Source organism: Ambystoma mexicanum, chromosome 2p (assembly GCF_040938575.1).
Source record: "Ambystoma mexicanum isolate Mex_15411 chromosome 2p, UKY_AmexF1_1, whole genome shotgun sequence".
Classification (NCBI taxonomy): Eukaryota; Metazoa; Chordata; class Amphibia; order Caudata; family Ambystomatidae; genus Ambystoma; species Ambystoma mexicanum.
This window is the reverse complement of record NC_090923.1, coordinates 810,800,007-810,826,069: the sequence shown is the minus strand read 5'-3', so window position 1 is coordinate 810,826,069 and position 26,063 is coordinate 810,800,007. Positions and strand designations below refer to the sequence as shown.

General features: G+C 45.1%; 1 long non-coding RNA gene across 8 annotated transcripts in view; it reads left to right on the top strand.

Annotated features, from left to right (window-relative positions):
* LOC138566816 (uncharacterized) overlaps positions 1-25,575 on the top strand; it is a 355,734-nt gene extending 330,159 nt beyond the window's left edge. For all 8 annotated transcript variants that reach the window (XR_011302025.1, XR_011302019.1, XR_011302021.1 and 5 more), the window contains one exon: positions 25,194-25,575. This is a non-coding gene — a long non-coding RNA (uncharacterized lncRNA). The remainder of the gene's footprint in view (positions 1-25,193) is intronic.
* Positions 25,576-26,063: the final 488 nt, after the last annotated feature.

Genomic DNA, 26,063 nt, shown 5'->3' with positions numbered 1-26,063 from the left:
AGAAAACACCCTGCACAGTAAAGCAGGGATACAAGCTCCCTCTGTACAAACTCAGTCTCTGGGAGCTTTGAAAAGAGACCAGTGCCTCTGAAGGTGTCCTGATTTAAATCATACCCTGCATGCCAGACCCTAACCTCCACACCAAAGTGCTTAACTGGGGCTCTGGTAGTGCTGTACCAGAAGCAAGGCTCTGGAGAAAGTTGTGTCTCTGCACTTCAGTTCAAGAGAAACTACCACCCCTGGGTACTTTACAGGCTGCAGTATTGTTGTGGCTCTACCTCTACAGTGTCTGTGTAACAATATGTATTACTCTTGTGCATATAATTTTGATTTGATTTGAGTTATGTCTATTGTGCACCGGACAGATTTAACTGCATCTAGGCGCAGGATGTTCACCAATGGCCCTTATTAACATAGACAGAGAGTTTGCTTAGGAGTATACTCCCCTTATCTGAAGAGGTCGGTTTTTATAGGCTTCCAAAAGGCCACAAGTGAACTCGGGCTTCGTAAAGATATGGGTAAATAGTTCTATTACCGGGAACCGTATATGGAAAATGATAAACATTAGATGATATCAATATATTCCCTACACAGTTTTATCACCAAACCAACAGGTATTTGCACTTGTGATATAGTGTCTTTTATATTCATGAATAGAAACACATTAAGACCACTCTCTCTCTTGTTTAGCATCTATGTATATTAATTCTTTGTAGAGATAATATCTAAACATTGTAAATAGTATAGTCAAACTATATACCTTTCCCAATGTTGGCAACAACGTAATTTTGAGTATATATTCAGCATCTTAACTTTTCTATTCAATCCTAAACTGTTAAAACTACCTACAACCAATCAAGCATGTCTGTGTGTGTGTGGCCACTGGGGCACAGTAAAACTTAAACACGTGTGATGCGGTGGATTGGCAAGCCAGGGAACAGATGAGGTGCTATACAAACCAACCTCTGAATAACCCCTTAGTTGGAAAGGGTTACAAAAAAATCTCTTGTCAAAAGTCCATTGCTTCTATGTGCAATTAACTAAGAATAACCCAAAAGCAACCTACTACAGCCATGGATGAAAAGAACACGGTAAGCATTTGTAATCCTCCTGCAATGGATTCCCCTTGCCTTTTGTTTTTCTTTGGGCAGCATAAGCACATCCATCAAAGCACGATTGGCAAGGGGAATCCACTGCAGGAGGATTTAAAAGAGACAACACAGGTTATATTTGGATGCTGTGCCAAAATTCCTACCACGAGAAACTCAGTGTTTGACCAGCACAGCAAAAGTTGAAAGCCTGACTCAACAAAAATACCTCATAGTGTCTCTTAATGGTGCAACCATGGAAAAGAAAATGATATGCTGTAAAAGTAGGTACAAATGGCTTCTTTCAGCCCCCAAAATATTGAAATATTCAAAAAAGAATTAGGAAAATTGGCAAAGTGCCAAGTTTTAGGTTCATGACCAGTTTACTGTCTTAGGGCGAAGACATCCAAAAGCTGTTTGCTTCTTGTTTCTGAGACAGTTTAGCTTTGTAATTTAGTTTTACCTCCAAATTATTGAAGCAGCATTGAAAATCAGAATTTGCAAAACTGTGCCCATTGACTGGGATTACATTTTTGGTCTAGTCATTACATTTTCTGCTTGCTCTCTTACCCAGGCAGGTCTCGTCTTGTGCTATTAGTGGTCCTCCATGCTCTGCTTTCTCAGGATGTAGTGATATATCCTCTGGTGCCTTTACCGTAGTCCATCCTGGTTGTTTTTCACAAGAGTAGTCTCTCCCCATGAGATTAGTTTGTCCCACCCATGTTTCACTGTTAGCCAGTCCAATCCTAACAGATAATGATCATTCATGTAATCAGTAGCAACTGACAGTCAAGTTTGTTTACTCTAAAAAAAGCCAAAGTTATGCTGTTGGTTGTGCACATATAAACTGACATGAATGAATGTTTGTCTTTGAGCAATTAAATGCAAGACCAGTGTTTCTGAATAGCAGCTGACCTTTGCAAAGAGACGAAAAAGACAGCATTTTCCATAGGTTTTATTTGCATTAGCTTGGTATCTGTCTTTTGTTTGCATAATCATGTGTAATTGCTAACTATCAGCACCCGCTTCTTATAACTCACAATGGATGAGATTACATTTTCTTTTTGCACGACAACGCATTCCAATATGTTGGATTTCCTAGTGGGGTCTTGGTGATATCGATAGGTGTCAGTCAGAATACTTCTGTAATAATCCTGGATTCTGGATCCCCAGACATCATGGCTTGTACTACCAGGAAAAGTTTTCTCTTGTAAAATATTTATCTTTGATCAGCCAAACGCGACCAGAGGTATTACCTTTTTGACACAATGGATGAATTAAGAGCAAGAATATATACACATCACAATCCCATGATCCCTCATCAGTGACTGTGCTGGTTAGGGTTGATGCTGGTTGTAGTCCAAAACATCTGGGGAGTCAAAGGTTTCAGACCCTTGATCTAGAGGGTACTGCTTAAATAATGTTCCTTAGAGATTTTAATCCCCAGTTCAAACCTTTAAGCACCATGATATGAAATCTTTTTCCAAAAAGAGGATTTGCCCTGTAACAGTATTAGCCGAGCCTCCATGCTATCAATATCACAACGTCTTTAAACAAGAATTTACCTTGTTAGAGTTAGGCCTGAGAGCGTGCTAAAAGTTGCCTGCCGAGTGACTCACTAGTGCAACCAACCTACAAAATGGGAACTCTTTATATTTATATTGTATATCTTTGTAAATGTGGCGGGGTGGAAAAAAATAGTGATCTGAGCTGCGTTGTTACAAGCTTCCATAGTGATTATAACCCAACTCAAAATTAAGTTACAGTGGCTATGTGCTCTTGTGCAAATGGATCGCCTGATGACTAATGATCTGTGTGTCTGTAACAATCAAAAGCGGATCAAGTAGATTGATTTAGATCACAGAGCAAAGGTCTCAGATATACATACACTGCTTTCCCCCACTTGAGAAAAGATCTTGTTGAACAGACTGCCTAAAATGTTTCCATAGATGATTTTATATTAGAATGAAAACATATAGGGGTGCCTTTTGACAGTAAACAGTGATTTACAACAAGACGACAACGTGAGTGTAAGAGGATCTTAGTTACCAACCAGTGGCATATGAGGTTTAATCCCTAGGCTGAGAGCTGATTGCAAAACAATTGTAGCCTCAAGAAAAAACAGTGCAGCAGAAAATAATTTGGAAATGTTGCAGCATGCCATAAATTACCAAGACCAAAAGCATTTTGAAAGATGGTACTCCAGAGCCCCAGAACATGTTCTCTGTGCTGGAGGAGAGTATTCTGTCCTACCAGGGGCTCAAATGCTTCCAAGAGTAATATATGTTTAGTCTATTGAGTTCCACTGTAGTATGTACTGCTGCTTTGGTAGCAAGCAAGCCTTAGCAAGCTAATGCAGCAAAACGTATATTTACAGGAACTGATGTGAAAATGGCTTTTAAATTACAGTACTCATGAAGGGCCCGGGGTTTGGATAAACTGCAGTTGAGCTTTTTAAATAGGAGCCATGCATATGGTTTCATTTCTCGATAAGATGTGTTAATACACTAAATGAGCAGGATAGATTATCAGGAATCTAGAATGGTGCTGAAATTATTCCAGTGTATAAGAAAAGAGACAAGAATGACTAGGGAGATTACCTTCCCATTTCATAAAGGCATACTCTCAGACATGTGTATGAAATGGTACACCTTAAACATTTTGAAACATGGGTGGAGGAAAGCAGTATTTTAAACCTATTTCCAAGCTGTATTCCGAGCTGGTGTGAGGGCTATGGATCAGATGTTTCATTTATATCTGCTAATTCAGATGTTTATCATTCGGAAATTGGTGCTGTTCCTAATATTTGTCAATTCAAAGGCAGCGTTTCATTGTGTTCATCAACCAAACCTTTGAAATGTCCTTTGTTCATAAAATATACCCTCTTTGTAATGGGAGTCACTCCTTTGGTGAGGTGGGATAGGGCAGAAAATGGACCAGTCCTGTATAAGCTCTGTTTGTAAAATATGTGTGCACTGTATTCAACATTACTGGGGCATTTCTAGGGAAATCATTCAAAGACTAAGAATCTGTAAAGGAAAAGTATCCATTACATTATACCAAGATAAAATTAGGAATTTGGGGATTGAAATGATCAAGAAAATGGAGACCACTACAGGTCATAATAGCACACAGGTTTTTAGAGCCATGCTACTTAACATTAGATCTGCAGTGAAGCATGCAATAGAGATCCATGAGCTTGTGTGGCAGGACTTGGACTGTATCTTCCTGACGGAAACATGGTTTAATGAAGCTTCACAGGCCATGTATCACCTCCTAGTTCCTCAAGGATATTTGATACAAACTATTAATAGAATTGGAAAAAGGGGAGGTAGCATAGCAGCCATTATAAGAGCACCATTGAAATGATCACATCTGCAACCTTGAGAATGGGGTGATGACACCCAGATAGGACATGCATGAGTGCACCCCAAACAGAACTATATAAATTCTGTTCGGATATCGACCACCTGGCCCAGCACGGGCTTTCCTGGATAATCTAGATTTCTTCCTGACAGACACGAATAGTAAGCATTACGAGCCGTTATGTTTGGGTGACTTTAATATATGGGCTGAGGATATGACATCAGTAGATGGTAAGGAACTAATGGGGATCTTGGATGCACATGTTATGGAACTTTTAGTTTCATCTCCCTCACATTGTCAGGGTCATTGTTTGGATGTCCTGATATATAGAGGGGAGATAACACATTTCCGAGACACAATCCCAATATCATGGATGGATCACTATGCCAGAGTGTTTGAATTGACACTGCCTGGAAAAAAACCTGAAGGAGCATATACATCGTGGGATTGGCCAGTATGGCAAGCCCAAGGATTTATTGAAGATTTCAGGGGTGTATTTGAAAAACACTCCTGCCCAAATTGATGAAGCCCTGCCATGTGAGGAATGTTTCAATAAAGGCACTGAGATTACGGATAGACTTTGTAATGAACAGGCCCCTCACCAACAAAAAATGGCTAGCAAAGCCACTAGTCCCTGGTTTTTATCAGATCTAGCTAAAAAAAAGGGGACAGCTGAGATCTGTCGAGAGAAAATTGAGAAAAGGTCTTGCAGGGTGTAATTTAGAACAGGTCAAGAGCACCCTAAGGGATTACAGAAAGTCTATTTTTGGGGCAAAATCAAAATTTTGACTAGGAAAATTGATAATGTTATAAACAGGCCTTTTGAACTGTAAGCAGTGATTTCCCAGCTAGGGAATCCTGGGTGTGTGTCAGCAGCACCAGAAACGGCACAAGCACAGGCTGACACCCTTAATAACTACTTCCTTAACAAAATTGACTTGATACAAGGAAAGATTGCAGAAGTTAAACTAAGGAATCTCCATGAAGATCGGGGGATAACAGAGGCAACTAGATCAGAGGCCATGGGGCCCCAGAAACCATCAGTATGTAACAAAACTGATGTTGAAAGGGGTGGGACGTTGGGGCAGATGTCGAGTCCGGTCAGAAGCTTTTTGCTTTTATGGAAGTTTCGGAGGAGAGGATTTGTACACTACTCTCTGGTATAAAGGCAACCAATGATGCATTGTTTGCTATCCCATCTTCAGTTGCTAAACGAGTGGCCACAGACATTGCTCCATTCATCACGAAGTTTGTAAATAAATTCCTTATATCAGGTGTAGTACCACAAACTTTGAAGAAAGCTTTGGTCACCCGATTCCTAAAAAAAGGCAACTTGGACTCCAAGAATCTTCAGAATTATAGATCAGTAGCAGGTTTACCATGGGCTGCAAAGATTCTGGAGAAAGTCGTTACGTCTCAGCTGCAGGAACATGTGGAACGAGATAATCTCCTAGTCCCATTACAATCCGGCTTCCGACTGGGCTTTGGGACAGAGACGGCACTACTGACGGTCTGGGATGATCTACTGGATACAGCGGACCCGGGGGACATGTCTTTGTTGATCATGTTAGACCTGTCCGCCGCTTTTGATACGGATGACCACGGGATCTTGTTAAAACGCTTGAGGGAGGTAGGAGGTGTAACGGAACAAGCTCTTCAGTGGTTTGAATCTTTTCTCACAAGAAGAGAACAAAGAGTCCGGCTCTGAGACTTCTTATCAGACTCTGTGTTACTAAAGTGTGGAGTCCCGCAGGGGTCCTCACTCTCTCCTCTGCTTTTTAACTTTTATATTAAACTGCTCATGGGCATACTGAGGAAGCACTGCATACAGTGACATTCGTATGCGGATGATACTCAGGTGTTCGTGAGGGTACAGAATTCAGAGGACACGTTTGAGCTAGTGGAAAAATGTCTACAAGAAGTACAGGCCTGGATGTGCGCTAATCAGCTTTTGCTGAATGCTGGTAAAACAGAGCTGTCCTTATTCGCCTCCAAGTACCATTTGCAGGATAGGAAGGAGTTACAGTCACCATGCTTCTTAGGGACACAGCTGAATTTCGCGAAAAGAATTAAGAACTTGCGCTGTGTCTGGGAGGATAATATGGGATGTGGAGCACAGGTGGGTGCAAAGGTGCAGTCTGCATTCCATTCCCTGTGTCTTCTGAGAGATAGCCTCCCTGCCATTTATTGCGAATGAAGATAGAGCAGTGGTAGTAGGCACGTTGGTCAACTGAAGACTGGATTATGGCAACGCATTGCTATCAGGTATACAAGCCTGTCAATTGCGAAGATTACAAGTGGCCCAAAGTGCAGCTGTCAGGCTGGTGTACAGGGTAAAAAAATCAGCCCCCATTTCTGACCTAAGAAGATCCCTACATTGGTTAGCGGTGAAAGAGCGAATTGATTTCAAAATTCTTTGTCTGTATTTAAATGTGTCAGTACAACAGCGCCAAGATACTTATCAGACAAAATCAAAAGTCATGTTTCAATATGGCAATTGCGCTCATTTGACAAGAACCGGCTCCAAGTACCACGTACTAAGTGCGCGGGTAAAGGGGATTGCAGATTCGGGGTCTACGGCCCCAGATTATGGAATAAACTATCACAAGAGATTCGCAAGATGAAAACCCTCCCTAGCTTTCGTAAGGCCCTCAAGACCTACCTGTTCTGCTAGAGATGGGGAACATAGGATTTGGCACCAACAATAACATTACGAAAGTGAGAATATGGCAAGATGAATGGTACCTGATACAACAGCGGCCAAATACGATTTATACCCTGATTCATGGATTATTTGCGCCAAAAAAAACGGGATTTGTGCGCCATTCTTCCCGCAAATCCCTGTTTAACAAATAGGGATTTGCGGGCAGAATGGCGCACAAATCCCGTTTTTTTCGGCGCAAATAATCCATAAATCAGGGCCTTAGTTTGTGAGGTGCGCAGTATAAATCCTTCAAAATTCAAATATTCAAAATTTAACATTGGGTAATTTTGGTCTTCTCCTCTCATTTACCGAAGAATGTTTATTTGGCCATCTGTACCTGGAATTCTATAATCTGTTGTCGGGCTTGGCACAATGGTGTCACTTATAAACTAGGCAGCTAGACCTTTCGATTATTGTTGTGCAGATCTGTGTGACATCCTGGGATATAGTTGATACCCTCTGGCACAGTGATCGTGAAAAGGGTTCTGAGGTGTGTCATGAAGTCTTGGTGGGATGAACACAATCTGGCACAAGAGGTAACTGATTCATGTAAAATTCTACTAGGTGTCTCTATGTAATAATAAGGGCATGGGCGTGGTTAAAATAATAAGTGATATCACTTAAATAGGAGCTCTTTTCCTTTGGTTCTATGTGCCCCTTCCTTCAAGCAACCATGGAGCCTCAGTCCTTGAGCCTGACCTTCATTCAGCCCCAGTAGTAATATTCTTTGAGTTCTCTGCTTGTCAGGACAGTGGTCATTCCGAAGCTCAAAGTACTTTCTTGGCCAGTGATTCTGGGGGCTAGCTTGCCAGTCTTTTTCCGGTGCAAAGGGACTGACCCTTGATAAAAAGGAAAGAGGCAACAAAACCAGAAACATCTCAGGCTGTCTCCTGAACAAGCAGATGAAAAATAGTCTTAAGTCTCTTGGGAAGCTCAGAGCTCCTTTTGGGTCACTCAGTCTCTTAGGCCCTCATTACGACCTTGGCGGAGAACCATGGTGCTATTAGCACCATGGTCCATGCCGCTAAGGGTGCAATTCCGCCATGGTGGTTGGCGGACTTACCGCCCCATTCCGACCTTGGCGGGGCGGTAAGTCCCCAATCCCCATTTACCCTTCCCCATTCCCATTTTTGCCCCATAGGGCATAATGGGAGTGGGGAAGGCGTTAATTACGCCACCGTAAATTACGGTGGCGTAATTAACAACAAGGTCCCTTAGCGCCATGGATTTTAACACCTGCTAAAAGCAGGTGTTAAATCCGCCATGGCGCTAAGGGAACTCGTACTCAGGCGGTAAGGGTCGGCGATGTTTACGCCGGCGTAAACCCTTACCGCCTGGGTCGTAATGAGGGCCTTAGTCTGCTGCCTCCTGTAATTTACTTTGGCTCCTCCATGGACCTTTTTGTCAGTTGAGTACAAAGTAGGAGAACTGCAGCTCGCCATAAGACTCCACTGGGTAACTGTCTAAGACTGACTTATACGTCTTGGCCAAAAGGCTCCAGAGCATCCGACAGACAAGGGCCATCTTGAAGTTCTTGTTGACTGTCAATATAGGACACTTTCTAGCTCCACGACTTAGGGTCCTGGCACTACTGCCTTCCAGATCACTCTTTCTCAACTTCAATGATCTGCAACATGCTCATCCTGAAGGGCTCTGCTCTGGTCCCTGTCCTCCATCCTCCTTCCTCCTAGTCTTCTGCCTACACCCAAACACCTTTTTACCTTTAATCCTATTTCTGAGAGCGATGTTCTTTCTTCTATTGCCCCTTCTTGTCCTACTGCTTTGTTCTCTGATCGTCTTCCTGCTTCATTAATGAAGCCTGCTTTTCTGGTAACCGGTATTTAAATTGCAGAAGAAAATAAAGAGAGAATAATGGAAGGTGTAAAAATAACGAATTTCAAAAATAAGAGGATAAAAAACAAAGACAGGATGAAAGAATAATGAAATGTAGGCAATAATGCAGTATTGCAGATTTGATATACATGTGTGAAAAAAGTGTACAGTTTTAAAAAGAAAACATATAAGGGATTAAGGGAGGCTTCAGAGGCTGATGAGAGAAGGGGAGGCGGGGTTGGAGGGAGAGTAACCCACCAATTAAAAGTCACCTTTTAGGTCAAGTGCAGGAAGAATATATGTCAGGATAGGTAAAAGGAAAGCAACTACTGTCGAAATATTTGTAGAAAAGGATTTGCATTAAAGTAAAAAGCTCTAGATGGCACTGTGAGAACATAGAAGGTAAATGTATGTAGAAAATAGGCGCGTTGAAAAGGGACTTGGGATATTTTTTCAACTTTATTAGCGGCTCGTTTAAAAGCCATCTCAGGATTTTCCTTAAATTGCTTCAGTATTAACTATCCTCTTCAATCTTTCTCTATCAACAGGTCAGTTTCTTTCATTGTTTAAACTAGCTACTATTATTCCTCTTCTTTGGATCCAGCTGAACTCTCAAACTTCTGTCCCAATTCTCTTCTCCCTTATTTGTCAAAACAGCTTGAGTGTTTAGTCTATTCCTATCTTAATATGCACAATCTGCTTCCTTGACGCCAATCTGGTTTTCTCCCAGACTGTTCAAATGAGACTGCTTTTTTATCTGTTTCAAATTCAATACGTCATGCCTATCATCTTATACTTTATTTTATTTTGGCCATTAGATACTAGCAGACTTTTGACATGGTTGATCACCTCACTTGATCACCTCACTCTACTCTCTATCCTTTCATTTTTGGGATGTCTGATATGGTTCTCCATAGTTTTCCTCTTATCTGTCCAATAGTTCTTTTGTCGTCTTTTGGAAGGGTTCTTCTTCATGGTCGTATCCTTTTTGCTGTGTTATCCCTCAGTATTCCGTTACAGGATCGCCCTTATTATGCTCTAGAAGCTATCTCTAGCTTCTTTGTCAGACCATGGTTTTCAGGCTAAATATTATGCCAACGGTGCTCAGATTATTCTTGCTTGTTCCTCTTTTGATAGCTGTATTCATCAACATCTTTCTACTTGCCACTCTGCTTTTTAATCATGTTTGCCCTCATCCTCTCTATCTTAACATGAAAAAACATTGTTTCATGCTTCTCCTTTGACTTATTCACCATCTTCTATTTCTTTCCCTCCGCTTCAGCTTTCTATCAGTCACCAATCTCATAATCTTGTCTTTATCCTTCATTTGTCTTTCAATTTACATGCTCAAATTGTTGTTGTTTTCATCTGCTTAATATAAAAAATCATCATTTGGTAAGCATTACATTTGTGAATGTTTTGATGCAAACTATTGTCTTATCCCTTCTTAATTACTGTCTTCCCTTATATGTGTGCCTTCCTAACTATACACTCTATCCTTTATATTCAGTTCTGTATTCTGCACTATTTAAAAAAAAATCTTCTAATGTTTCAAATTAACTTGTCTTTGTTCGCTTCCGGTTAACCATGGATTGGAGTACCCAATTCTATGTATAGCTGTTTAAAGTATTCATCCTTTGGCCCCTCCTTATCTTTGATATCTCTATCACCCCCCGCACACCAAGAGACCTTATCTCTGCTTCTCAGTTTCTTTTTTCTGTCTCATTTCCATCCGGTGCACCTTCCCGTTTTCCCTTCATTTCAACTTTTAGCCCCTAAATTGTGGAATCTGTTACTTCTGGATAGTTGTTCTTGTCCTAACTTCGCCCATTTTAAGAAACGGCTTAAGATTAATTTCTTGCAGATGGCCTTTTCATAAAACTATTTCTGCTCAAGGTTGTCTATTTTATGAGTTATTTCTTTGCTCCATGCACATTGCCATTTTCACTATTATTGTACTGTAAGTGTTCTTGTTCAAAGCTTTGGATGAAAGTGCTATATAAATAGCGTAATGGATAAATAAATAACATGCCTAGACACAGGTTTGTTCCTCATGCAGGCCTGGCTCACCGTTCCTTGACACAGGGTTCACCAGTTTCTCTGTTTAACTCTCAGGGTCCTGACTGGATCCATTCTCCAACCTCCCCTCATATTCCTCTGATATTCCTCCACCTCTGTTCTCTATGTTATGTTATAAGTATTTATACAGCACACGTCCGCCCAAAGGCATCTTGCCACTAGCCCAAAACAAGAAGGCTGAGAGGGTACCTAAATTAGAACAGAGACGTTTTCGGGGTGCTGTTTCGCACAACAAACATGGCTGCCTGATTTGAGCACTCCGACCCGAGAATCATCCGTTATATGAAAAAATCCTGATTCGGAGCACGCTGCAGGATACCGACCACACCGAGACGTGCCGTGGGTGTTGAAGCACCCGCACGAGAAATCCTGGAGGGATAGGTGCCTGGGCTGAGGAGTTACGAGACCTGGTGTTCACCGCGGGGAGGAGCGGTGGAGCGCGCCGATCCCCGGAACCAGGACATTGCAGCGCTGAGCCGCTGACACTCTATCTGCTGGGGGCATAGAGAGGAAGGCCTACAAGGACGTAGCGAGCGCAGACCAAGACTGCGGCGGCCCGCCCCGAGCTGGTCGGCCTATACTACCTTGCTTGTATATTCAAGAGCGATCCAAACACAATGGGGCCGGATCGACGCTACAGAGGCCCAAAAAAGAACCGCTCCCCATGCGCCGCCTGCCTGAGGTGACGCAACCAAGCACCTGAGGGCCGGCGGATACAAAGGTAGACACAAGGCCCTTCAAAATCCGAAAACGATCCGGACACATAGGGACAGAGTCGGCACTGCAGCTGCCGGGGGAGGACTGTTCCCGGTGCGCCGCCTGGCTGAGCGCTGGAGAGGTGAAGTCCCCTGCGCTTGAGGGGCCTGCGGCTACGGAGGCAGACACAAGATCCGAGGTCGGACGGTTCGAGCGCGACGCAGAACACACAGTTGTCTAGCCAGTGTACCCTTAAGTAAGAAACGTGGGAGAGCGCAATCAGTTGGAAAAGATAAACGCATGAACTGGACTTGGCGGAGAGCCGTGACTGAGGTGCGGTGGCCCGACGATACAGAGTAGTAGGTGATAACTTCATATTCCTACGGCCCCAAACTACGGTGAAGAACAATATCCCCTCAGTTTGGCCGGACCAGACCGCCAAGAGTCTCCAGGGCCATGGGAAACACGAGGAAGCAAGACAAGATGGCGGAGGGAGCGAGCGCCAAAAAGAAAGGCCCAATGGACTCATACACTAGCAGCCAGGCGGGAAGCAGTGAACTTGAACCAGCACTGGCGGCTAGCCCTGTGCCCAGTATAGAGGGCGAGGACAAGGTTGAGTACCTGACTAACATAGTCCAAAATGGATTCCTATCGCTGAATATGAAGCTGGATGACATCGTAATGACCATTGGCACATTGAAGACTAGAGCTGACAAACATGAGCAGAGACTAACGGAGGCGGAGAACAGAATTGGTACTGCCGAAGACACGGTTGCTCGCCATGACCAGGACATTGCCCAGCTCAAAGAAAGCTTGAACAAATTACAAAACAAGTGCGAAGACCTGGAATCGCGCTTGAGAAGAAATAATGTGCGCATTGTTGGTGTCTCAGAGTCATTTGGTAGAGACAAAATGGAAGTACGGGTGGAAGCCCTCTTCAAAACCCTGTTTGGGGCGGACTCCTTTTCAGAACACTTCCTGATTGAACGTCCACATTGAACGCTGGCTCCGGTACCGAAGCCTGGGGCAGCGCCCCGCACAATTATTGCAAGAATGCTCAACTACAGGGACAGAGATACGGTCCTTCGGAAGGCAAGAGAACTTGGCACGCTGCAGTATGAGGACAGTCGCATACACATCTACCCGGACTTTGCTACTGGGGTTCAGGCCAGCCGAAGATCGTATGAGCCAGTCAAAAAACTTCTGAGAGCGCGGCAGGTCCCGTATGCACTGATATTCCCGGCCAAATTGAGAATCCAATATGGAGGAAGGGCGCACTTCTTTGAAAATCCTGCTGCAGCCTAAGCCTATGTGGAAGCCACTATTCCGCTGCCCCCGCGGGGCAGAGGGCCGTATCAGAATGGAAGACGCCCGCCTGCAGTGGAGGACTGAAACTTGGCTGAATAGCCCGGCAAATGCAAGTAATATTTGATGTTTCTGAGGTGGTCGGCCCCGTGGTCGTGAGCCCGGTCGGGTGGCCTTGTGACTGCAACGAAGCACCCTCAGGAATGTTCCTAACGGTTACTAGGGTTCATCGTCAAGTTGGGGTGGTTGATGTGGGTGGAGGGGGGGATAGGGAATGTGGGGATGTTTTTCGGTACCGCGACCACCTAGGCGAGTTTGAGCCTGGTGGGAAAGTTTGTATTGATGGATGTTGTAGGTTAATTGAAATGTGGTCTCGCAGACAATGGCGCTATTCAAAGGCTGGTTACTGGGTTACACAAGGTCACTTCTGTACAAGTATGATGTATACACACACCAAATGGGAGACGGACTACGGATAAGATTAATGTCATGGAACGTCCGAGGCCTTAATAATTCAATGAAAGTTAGGAAGGTCAGTAATTATGTTACTAGGCATGGGCCTCAAATCTTAATGTTGCAAGAAACACATGCACAGGGCCTGGTCAATGAGAGAATACTGGCCAAATGGGGCAAATTGCGCTATTACATGGACTATTCATCACAGTCTAGGGGGGTTTGCACCCTTATACATAGCTCGCTGAGCTTTATAACCAAGGGACACCTGGTGGATCCGGTGGGAAGGTATGTACTGGTCTGGGGGGAGCTAGCGGGGAAGCATATAACCTTGTTAAACACCTATGGACCCAATCTAGACGACCCTGATTTCTATTTACAAATGCTCGATTTGCTCACCAAACACGATGCAACCACTGTTCTTTGGGGTGGGGACTTCAATGTTGTATTAGACCAGGCCTTGGATAGATCCGTCAAGGTAACTAGGCCACCTCCTAGGGTGGCACTAACTTTAAAGCAGATAATTTCGCAACTGTTCCTACAGGACGCCTGGAGGGTGCTCCATCCGGTCGATAGGAGGTTTACATTTTATTCTTCCGTAAACGACAGTGAGTCGCGCATAGATTATTGGTTTGTATCCTTAAACTTAGCACATGCCCTACAGAACTGCGAAATCCTTCCTCGCACACTATCGGATCATTCCCCGGTGGTACTGGTGATCACTTTGAAAGATGCCCCTAGACCAACAAGGAGATGGAGAATGCCTAGAGACATATTGAAAGACCCAAATGTAGTTGAAACTCTACACACTGAAATTGCCAATTTTTTCACAGACAACGTTGGGTCCGTAGATCACATATCATCAGTGTGGGAGGCTTTCAAAGTCTGGGTCAGGGGTGCACTGCTGTCCAAAACCGCTGGTCTGCTGAAGGGAGTACGCTGTGAATTGGAGAGGGTAGAGAGGGACCTGAATACACTGGAAGAAACTTATGGCCGCACACATGGTGGGGACACTCTGGCGGAAATCCACAAGTCCCTTAGAGATTTTGACCGGCTGGCAGCTAGGGAAGTGCATGCAATATATAGCAGCCCCTAGCCGGGCTCGCAGATACGGGGAGGGTAACAAGGCAGGAAAAATGCTGGCCAACCTGGTAAAACATGAGAAACAAATTACCCCGATCGCTATGATCCGAACGGCACAAAATGAGATAATAACAAGCAAACAGGGTATAAATGACGAATTTGTTAAATTCTACAAAAATCTGTATACGAACAAGTATAGGAAATCCCCTGCTGAGACTAAAAACTACCTAGCTATGTTGAATCTCCCCAAACTCCCAGAGGAAAGCAGATTGCTGCTGGAACAGCCTGTCACGGCAGAGGAGCTCACAGAGGCAATTAAAGAGCTCAGATCTGGCAAGGCACCGGGCTCGGATGGTTTGGGGGCTGAATTTTACAAAGAATTTCGGGAGGAACTGGTCCCCGTGCTGTTAGAGGTGTGGGAAGAGGCCCTGGGAAAACAAATGTTGCCCCCGACAATGCGAGAAGCTATAATCACAGTATTGCCTAAACCCGACCCCCGCCACAGGATATGTCTTCATACAGGCCCCTATCCCTGATAAACGTAGATGCAAAAATCTTTGCGAAGGTGCTAGCAAATTGCGTATTACCCTTAATGCCCACGCTGGTTCACCCAGACCAAAGTGGGTTCATTCCCCAAAGGTCCACTGTCTTGAACCTGCGCAGGCTGTTCGGCATAATGTCACAAATAAATCCGAATAAACAAGCAGTAGCGGTGTCCCTAGACGCCGAGAAAGCGTTTGATTCAGTTTCATGGGAGTACCTCTTCCTGGTGCTTGAGTCGTTTGGGATGGGTCCCTACTTCATTAAATTTGTTAGAGTGCTATACACTGCCCCGGGTGCAAGGGTGTGCACAAATAGAATTATATCTAACCTGTTCGAGTTGGGCAGAGGCACCAGACAGGGGTGCCCTTTTTCCCCTATCCTTTTTGCCTTAACAATAGAACCCATGGCAGCGGCGGTGCGGTTGCGGCATGTAAACAAAGGTATAACGCTGAAAGGAGCCACCCAGGTAATATCGTTGTACGCGGACGATACACTATTGTATGTACGCGAGCCAGACAAAAACACAGCCCCCATCATGGCAGACATTAGTGAATTCGCAGAATACTCTGGATATATGGTGAGCAATACTAAGTCAGAAATGTTCCCGCTTACCCCCTCTACAAAACGCCCTGCCCTGACATGCGGCCTTAAGTGGTCGGAGCGACACATCAGATACCTGGGAGTACTGGTTTCAAACAGCAGGCAGACTCTATATTCTGATAACCATGACCAGGCGCTACAAACACTCAGCACCAAGCTACAGGTCTGGGGGCACCTCCCAATCTCATTACACGGTAGAATCGCCATTCTCAAAATGATTGTACTCCCCAAGCTACTATATTTATTTGTAAATATTCCTATACGGCCAGGAAAGGAATTCTTCTCCAGATTGCGATCCATGGCAGTGTCGTTTCTATGGAACGGCAAGGTGGCCAGGATATGCTGGGAAAAGTTGACAGAACCGTACGAAACAGGGGGAATAGCAGCACCAGATTTTGAGCTCTACTGTACGGTGGCGCAAGCACAGTTTGCAAAACACTGGTACGATGAAGCGGACAACTCACCCCACACGTGGATAGAGGAATACACCACTGTACCCACAAACATTAGATCCGTTATATTTGATACGAGACACAGGGATTCCTGTGATTCCGACCCTGTGAGCTGCACCGTAAGGGCCTGGGGGGCTATATATAAAAAGTTGAAAATAGTAGAACTTCCATACAACCCTGAAATTCCGCTATGGAATTACCCAAATGTTCCCCCTACATCCATGGGAGACATGTTCATAGAGGGGAAGTTCGTAACCCTTGCAGTATTCACTAGGGGCGTGGGAGGAGGCCCGCTCCGTACGTTACAATACTACTGAATGAGATCCGCATATCAAGCGCGATGGCCATCCTTTCCTGATGAACCTCCCTCCCACCCATGCATACAATTAGTTACAACCCGGGGAGGACTGGGAATCTCTAAATTGTATAAAACAATCCAAACCCACAACCCCACGTCCAATCGAGTGAAAGAGAAATGGGAAGTGGATATGAGAATGCAGATACCTGAAGACAAATGGGAAAGATATTGTGCACTTAAAAAAGGGTGTCCCTCAATGCGGGATTGCGCCAAATACAGTTTAAAATCCTTAATAGATTGCACTACACCCCTGCCAAAGTCGCTAAATTCACACCTGATGATCCTGGCAACTGCCCCAAATGCGGGACCCCCCAGGCGGGATCCTATCATATGTATTGGGAATGCCCGGTTGTGGCAAGATTTTGGGAGAGGGTTGCAACCATGTTGACAGACATCACGCAGATCTCCCCGTGTCTGACCCCACAAAAATACTTGTTTGGGGATATTGGGAAATGCTCTGAAAAAGTTAGAAGACTGTTCAATGTATCATGTGTTATTGCCAAGAAATGTATATGTATGGAAAAGCCCAAACCCCCCCACCATGAACACTTATTTACGTGAATTAACTTATATCAATGAATGTGAGGAACAATACGTGCTAACTTTACCAAGTACGAGCCGACCTAAAGACATTTGGGGCCCTTTCAGGGCGTACCTATTCGACATGCTCTCGGGCAATGAAACAACTATGTAAGCTGTAGACTCTTAAACATCTGGTTGAAATATTGTTATATGAAGGACCATATGTTGTGTTAATTGAATGCTGTTGTAACTGTTGAGACCATCAATAAAGAGATGTTTAAAAAAAAAAAAAAAGAACAGAGACGTTTTCAATAGGCAGCGGAACTGATTATGGGTTTCGGTGCCCCTAAGCGAAGGTGGCAAATGATTCCATAGCTTAGCAGCAGCGATTGAAAAAGGACATCCACCGATCCGGGAAAGTCGAAACTGGGGGACTTCAATTAGAAGACCATCAATGAAACAGACAGGATGCCTTGCTCGCTTTGGGTCATAGCGATCCATTTTCTCCCCTACACATTCCAGTCCTTGTCCACAAAAAGCCTGGTGAACAATACACAAGGACTTGAACACCACCCTCTAACCAGTAGAGAGACCGTAATACTGTGGAAATGTGAACACGATAAGGAGACCCGGTAGCCACTCGGGCTGCTCAATTTTGAAGCAGTTGCAGTCGATGTATGAGAAAGAGAGGCTGGGCCAGAAAGAGAGCGTTGCAATAGTCGATACGACTCAACACTAAAGAGGCCACCACCCACATCCGTAGGTGAACTGGGAGGTAGCCAAGGACTCTACAAAGAATCCCCAGATGTTAAGGCCCAGTCTGGCAGATGCGACTGATCTGTGCCAACATTGAAAGGGATGCAGAAATCTTAATGCCCAGATTTGTAACCACTACAATTGGCAACTTCTTCCAACCTCCTCCTTGACTTTTCTCTTTTCATTATTATTATGGTATTTATTGAGCGCAGACCTATCTTCGAGAAGCAACAGAGCATTTTACAGAGGAAAAGAACAATACAGATACACAACAGAGAGCTTTACAAAGGTATACAACAGTACCAATGCATAACGGAGCGCTTTTCAGAGGTAACAACAGAACAGATATACAGAGTGGGGTAGGATACAGAGGGGCACAGAGGAGGGGTGCAGTTTTACATGGTGGTGGGGAGGAGAGGGGAGGAAGGAATCTGGTGAGTCAGGTGGCGCGGGGGGCAACGTGATGGCATAGGTGTTCAGGAGGAGAGACTCCTTAAAGAGGTGGGTCTTGAGTTCTTTTCTGAATTGTAGGAGCATGGGGCAAGTCTGATGCTGACGGGGAGGAGGTTCTATAGTCTTGGGGGGTAGGCAGAGAAGGCTTGTGGTGGTGTGCTGTCCACCAGAGATACTGAGTTTCTATTCAAGGTAGCTGGGTGACTTGAGGAAGACTGCCTTACAGATGATGCAGCAAGACTTGTAAGTGATTTGTGCATGCAGTGGGAGCCAGTGAAAGTCGATCAGGGCCGGGGTGATGTGTATGAATCTGCGTAGACCCTTGATGAGGCATGTAGGACACTTCTCAGGGGCACAAAGGAGGATGACAGGAGCCCTTCGATGAGGGCATTGCCCCCATCCAGGTGGGATAAGACCAATGCTTGAACGGTGGATCTGAAGCTATCCGGAAGAAGGAAGGGCTTGACTTTCCGCAGGAGGGAGAGCTGATATCAAGCTGTCTGAGTTTTCTTAACTATGTTTGTCTTGAAGGAGAGGTGTTTGTTGATGTCGATTCAGAGGAACTTGGTGCTGGAGGTGAGCTCGGGTGTGAATCCCTCAGGGTTCATGGTTGATAGCCTGGTCTGTATGTCTGGGTGTTTTGTGTTTTTAATGAGGAGTAGGGATTCGGTCTTGGAGGGGTTGAGCTTCAAGTATGCACTGGACATCCAAGACTGGATTAGCGAGAGGCAGTCTTTGAGCCTGTGGATGTCCTTTATGGAGTTGATCTTGAGGTATAGCTGTGTGTCGTCGGCATATTGGTGAATGTGGATGTTGTTTGTGGTTAAGAGGACTCCCAGTGGCTCTATGTATAGATTGAAGATCACTGGGGAGGGGATAGAACCCTGAGGGACTCCCCAGGTGACGGGCAGCATTAGCGATCTAAAGTAGTCCATCTGAACAAAATGCAGGCGGTTGGCGAGGTAGGACTTGAACCAGTTAGGACAAGGTCACTGATCCCCATGTGCTTCATTAGGGTGTCTGTGAGCATCTGTTGATCTACTGTGTTGAAAGCGGCTGAGAGGTCAATTAAAACCAGGAGGCAGGGGTTGCTGTCATCAAGGATGTTGAGGACGTCGTCGACCACCTGTGTGGTTGTCGTCTCCGTGCTGCATCTGGGTATGAACCCCGGTAGGTGTGAAGCAGATTGTTGGTGTTGATGTGTTGCTGCAGTTGTGCAGTTACCTCTTTCTCAATGATCCTACCTAGGAAGTGAAGATGGGGTATGAGGCAATAGTTACCAGAGGGAGGATTTTTATGTCTTTAGGGTTGATAGGAAGGTGGCTTGAGTTTGGGAGCTGTTGATGATCTCCAGGTAGGGAACAAGAGCTTCAGCAGGGAATGTCTTGAGGATAGATGCTAGAAGGATGTCACCTGCATACCATGTGGCTTTGAGGGCGGCCATGGTTTCTACCAAGTCCTCAGTAGAGAGTGTCTTCAATGTTGTCCAGGGTGTGGAGATTTTGGGAGAAGGGACTTGAGGTGGGTCTGTGCATGCAGAGCTGGTGTCTATGTGCTGGCGAATCTGGCTGATTTTGTCGATGAAGAAGGTGTTGATGGCAGTGGATTTTTCGATGGAGTGTAGTATGGTACGGTTGGGTAGCAGGTTAACACAGTGCCTGACAGCTTTGAAGAGGACTCTGCTTTGGTTGTCGACTTCTGCTATGGTGTTCTGATAGCTGGAGGCCTTGGCTGTGTTGATTCGTTGTTGGCGAGTTGTTCAGAGTTCCTTCAAGAGCGCCAGGTCGGATGTGGTCCTGGAGCAACGCCAGGTTTTCTGTTGTTTCCTGATGACTCTTTTGCTGAGGTTGAGTTCTTGCATGTACCAGGGTGCTCACCAATTTGGTTTGCAGGTGTGTTGTTTCAGAGGCACGTGTCGGTCGATAGGTGGCATTGAGTGCTTCCAGTAAATAGACACAGTTCGGTTGGGGGTGTTCAGTCCATGTGAGGTGGAGGTTGGCATGGTCTGCCGTGAAGGCTTCAGCCAAGAAGTTCTTGAAGGACCTGAAGGTTTGCCTGATGGGTTTGTGTTGGGAGTGCTTGACAGGGGTGATATGCAGGAGGTTGAAAGGCACGGTGGTCAGACCAGTCAAGCAGGAGAGGAGAGCTGTAGTGGAGGGAAGGCAGTGCAGTGATGATTAGATCGAGCATGTTACCTTTCCCGTGCGTTGGGGTCTTTCATGTGCTTTGTGAGGCTGAGGGTGTCGAGAAGGCAGAGGGGAGCTTCCTTCATCAGTTTGGTGGCCTTGTTACCTGGGAGGTTGAGGTCGCCTAGAAAGATGTTGGCGCGCACGAGGGACATGGTGGTGATCAGGTCGGTGAAGTCTCTGATGAGGGCAATGTTGGGTTTGGGTGGTCTGTAGATGAGATGGAAGGTGACCGTGTCTGTCAAGAAGAGCGGGAAGTGGCAGGAGAGGACTTTGAAGGACGTCAAGTCTGGTGCAGGGCCATGAGTTCTTGTGAATGACTGCGAGGCCTCGCCTGTTTTGTTCGGCCGATCTCTGTATTGGATGCTGTAACCATCAGGAACTAGGACGTCTAGGATGTGGGTGGAGGGGGGTGTCAGCCAGGTTTTGGTGATGAAGATGGCATCAAGGTTGTGAGTGATGATGAGGTCGGCGATGTCTGCTGCATGGGTGCTAGCTGACCAGATGTTGGCAAGCATCAACATCCGTGTTGTGGACAGTGAGGGGGTGCTGATGGGCTTGAGGCTGATGTGGGTGTAGTTGCTGCATTACAGTGTCCATGCCTTTGAGGAGGGGCAATGTTGTTGACGTTAGCGTTGCCTGGTGATGATGGGGATAGCCTGCAGAGACGAAGGGAGTAAACACATGTCAGCGCATGCTTACCTGTTGTCTGAGCAGGAGTTTGGGCCATGGGTCCTCCCAGTCCAAACAGGAATTGCCCTTTTTTTCATCTGCCCTTCAGTTTGGACATCCAGCGAGAGACGCCCTTGATCTAAGAATTAAGAGCAGAAAGGAAGAGGCAGGGCAAAGCATGTGGGTGGGGCTTAGGCCATGTGACCTAGATCCACTTGCACATGCTCACCAACTGCAAAGGAAAAGAGGCTGGAGGGCTGCTTAGGTAGAGAAAATGGGTGGAAAAACAGGAAGGCAGTGATTGAAAGGACGGATGCGGCTTAGGCCATGTGACCTAGACCCACTTGATCTAGATCCACTCTTGCTCTCCTCTCCTTGTGTGCCCTGCACCTCCTCTGCTCCACTAATGGTGCTCTGCCACTCCTTTTCTGCACTCTGTCACATCTTCCTTGATGATCCTCCTCTTCCCAACTTCTATTTCTAACCTCGGCTGTTCCAAGTCCTCTTCTGCGCTCCTCTTCCTCCTGGTCCCGACTTCTCCCCCTGCTCTCTCAGCGTGCTTCTTCCGCTATCCAACTCACTCTAAACACCTGCTCAGCTTCCTGCCATAGCCTTTTATACACCCGGCCTCTCTTCACTTTAGCCAGGTTTCCCTACACCCATGCAGGATAGTATTCTTGTCAGGGATTGGTTGTCTTAAGTGTTTCTGTACTTGAGGTGTGTATCATTCAGTTTTGCAAGTCTCTCTCATTCTGCTTTGCTTTCGTGTGAGGTATGGGCTCTGCTTTGCAAGTGAAGCTGCTATGGTGACTGTCTAATGTATCTCTGGGACCCCCACAGAAGTAGCGGTGAGCTAAGATACTGTTCTTTTTATGGAGGTGATCATATCAATGCCGTATCAACATGTATGTGACCTCTGTTAGATATTGGACATTTGGGACCAAGAAGTACGCAGAGACCAGGGCTTAAGGTTACGATTTCTATTGGGGACTGTGTACAAAAGTGGGCGCACTTAAGTGTAAATATAATCTTTCCCAAAAAATAATAAAACATGGGATGGCCTTCCTCCACAAATGTCTCTGACAGATTTCCCAATCTCAGGGTGACTGGTCAGGCTTTTGAGTCCCCACCATCACTGTTCCAAAGTCCTGGAAGTGTTACCACACTCCTCCCTGATACAGTTTACAGGATGAAGCAAGTCCTTCTTCTGCTCCGTTGAGTCTAGATGTGGGCTTTCCTGGGTCCCGTGCCCCAACACTAAGCCAGTCCTTAATGTTCTGCAGGACCCTCTTACAGATGACTTTGAGGTCAGCCAAGAGATCGGCAGAAGGTCCAATCCTTACTAGACCCTTGCAATGCTGGACGATTAAGACAGCACATGCTGTAGATAAGTGATGTGGAGATAGGACAAAATTACTTCTGCAAGAGTACAGGGAGGAGTAGTGGCTAAACTGCCTACTCAGTCCCACAATATTACTAAACCAGCAATGCTCATTTAGATGAAAAAGGCACAGCCTCAAAGGTATACCTCCCTAACGCCCTAGTTTGTGGCGCATGCTGACGGCAGGCTTTACCTTCAGGGGGTATGTGGGCTGATAACAGTAGTAACCCAAACAACCGAAGTACAATAGTTGTAAAATTCAAGAATGTTCAATAAACGTTCTGTGAAAATATAGGCTGCACATCAAAGCATGAAATGCAAACAATCCATTAGGAAAAACTAGAAAAACCCACCCCTCTAAAGAAACGAAGAGCAAACAGACATTTTTGAAAGGGCACTCCCAAAAGATGAGATGGAGTGTTCAAGTAATCAGATTGGGCAACAATTTCAATGTTCAAAGCTAGGTCCTTGAAGAAAAGGGTAGGGGGGGGGGCTTAAAAGTCAGCAAAAGTGGACCAGGGAGACAGGGCTTCTTCACAGTACCTTTATTTTTGTCCTTGGGTGCCCGACAGCGTTAACTCAGGCTTTTATGCTTTGAACCAGGAGTCTGAGCACTTTTGGAGTTGAGTTGTGGAGTGGCGGTGACAGGCCCCAGCAATGCAGTGCTGTTCGGCAGTGGCATGGGCTTACGGGTTAAAGAGGCTGGGAATTGCAAGCAGTGTTGAGTCAGCAGCGCTGGAAAACTCAATGACCTTCGGGATGAAGAAGTCTACTCTTTGCTTTCGGTGGTGAGTGGCTCGATTAGCTCCACACTGTATCAGGGCACTGCCGTGGCATAGGATGGAGTTTGAGGGTGCTGGTGACCAAGCAGGGGTGTCTAGTTTGGGATGCTAGAACTCGGCTGGTCTCAGATGCAGAGACGGTGGACCTTTGGCATCGAGCATACTCAGAAGTGAAGGCGGTTGAGGGTGAAGGTCAAGGATGACTCAGGTAGTTCTCTTGAAACAGCTGGGATGGTGGCAACAATTCCCAAACCAATGTCAGAGCTGTTCAGAGATGCAGGGTGTGCCGGGGGAAAGTTCCTTGGTTCAGTAGTTGCTGGGAGACCCAGTCTAGGGTTTCCAAGGACTAGGTGAGTCTTTCTGTTATGTACTCCCATTCCAGGGAGCTAGGTTTGTACCTACAGTGGACTCTTCACCCCCAGTGAACATGGCCCTGATTCAATTGCTACCAGCAATGAGGCCTTGATTCAATAGCAACCACTCCTTTAATCTTTTTCCAGTGTACGGTTAGGACACAGAGCGTTCCTTTGCCTCGGATGACTTCTGTTTGCACCTCTATGGCAGAGAACTTTGAAGTAGCTGTCTTTGGAAGAGTCCAAAGATTAATACAAAAATGAGGGGGCGTTCCTCTCCTCATAGAGGTAAAATGTCAAAGTGGATTGATCAAAGTGCGTCTGCTGTAAGGGGTTCATTCCTGGTTGTTGTAACATGTGCCCTTTGCTTTATGACATCCCACCCAGAGTATCTTTCCTGCAGGACATGAAGGGGACAGGAAAAGGAAGAGAGGCTGTACAGCAACCAAGATGGTGGGACCCATCTCTCAGCCCACCTCTCCCTTCTGTCTACTCTAACTTTTCCCCCTTACCATGCCTTCTGAATTCAAAGGGACTCCAGTGGTCAAAACTCTGGTGTGAGAGTGGTTTTGTCATGTCACTGCTGCATTTGAGGCACCAGTTCCCAGGAAACCTGAGGGAAGGTATTACCCATCCTTAAGGAGAATCAAAAGGGCAACATCCTGGGCCCTGCTCACAGAGCTGACACTTGTGTAATATCAAATTGTGTGGCTATATAATTGTGCGCTCTTATTATTCACCATGGCACTTACCGGGCATAGCTTATATTTAAAAATATATGTGTCATCAGACTGACTAATGCCTACAATTAAGTTTCACAATGGAGGTGCAGAAGATTGTGTAGCCACCTCTGCCTTTAAAAACTTTGTGTTCTAGCAGCAGTCAGGAATGCACATGTGACCTTTGAATCAGCCCTGTGACAGGGCCCCAGGAGGCTGTCCCAGCAAAGGTGCATTTGTGCACTATAATGTTGGCTTGGAGCATTTATGAAAGGGGAGTCTCATTAGCAGACCTCCCTTTCAGAAACAGAATTAGCAGCACCATTTTATTTTAATAAAAATTAAACGTTTGGGCTATCCCGCCCTCACCTGGGGAGGGGCCTGCTATTGTTACAGATGAGTAGCTATCAACTCTGATTATATTCCCCCTAGAGGTTCTGTGGGACTTCATGGTGCACTAAAACTTCATACTAATTGTATATCCGATTTCCCTCTGAACCACAATAGTTAATAGCTACCTGCTTATAACTGTCTAAACCTACTAAAGAAGCATTGGTACAGTCTACCCGTATTTACAGACCACTGCCCCTGTGCTCTCCTAATAATTTGTTTTCTTTGCACATTAAGATCGATTACCTGCAGTACGTAGTTACTTCTAAGTGCTAGACCTAGCTAGTACTTGAGGCATAAGACATGCAACAATAGTATGGTCACGTGAGACAAACTCTGTTTCTTGTACTATGTTTTCTTAGCCTGCTTGAGAAAGGCCCAAATCACTGAATGTTTTTCCTTTCTGTCTTTGATTTTAGCTTGCGTGACGCAATGGTCGCATTGGATGACTTTACAATCAAAAGGATCCTGAGGACGACTGCAAAATCATAGCCCATAATGTGGAAATATGTTGGTTGTGGTCCTGTATTAAAGACAAACTTCGTGCTAAAAACATGATCCATTCACATTTATCTACATATTAATGGTGGTTTGGGTGCTCCTAAACATCATAGAGCTTTTGAAGGATTGCTGTTCAATAACATTACATTGTTTTGCCTACGTTATTTAAGCTTGTCTTGAATAGATTTGATGTGAATGCAATTCTAAAATAAGTATTATAGTTTGTTAATATTGTCTCGGCTAGTGGTTAAACATGTTACATTGAACAGATAAAATAATATTCATCACATTTGATAACAATTTGTCAATACTGGCTTTTGATTTTTCTTTTGAGCGATGGAAACGATTGAAATGAGAAGTTTGGAACACTGTTTTTCAGTTATATAGGTCCAAGTCATATTTTCTTTTAAATTGTTTAATTGATTGGACTTTCTGATCACCCACCAGGAATGATGATGTAACTGTACCGTTCTGGATAAATTGGTCATTTAGACGTTCTATAACCAAAGGTTTCCTAAATAGAAAGTTACCCTTTTTACTGGGCTTACTCATAAGTGAGTGTAATGACTGCTCCTGACTTAACAGCAAGTGCTCAATTAATAAGGCATTACATTTTGCGTATAAATCTCAACTCATTAAAATGATATTTGTATATTGAGAAGAGAATTAAAGAAATGTGGTCCCCCAGAAGTATCTGTCTCTCAGTGAAATGTGTCTGTCAGGGATCCAGAAGAAAACTGCAGAAGCTGCTGACCCTGCAAACCCTCTGAAGCGTCCAACACACAGCC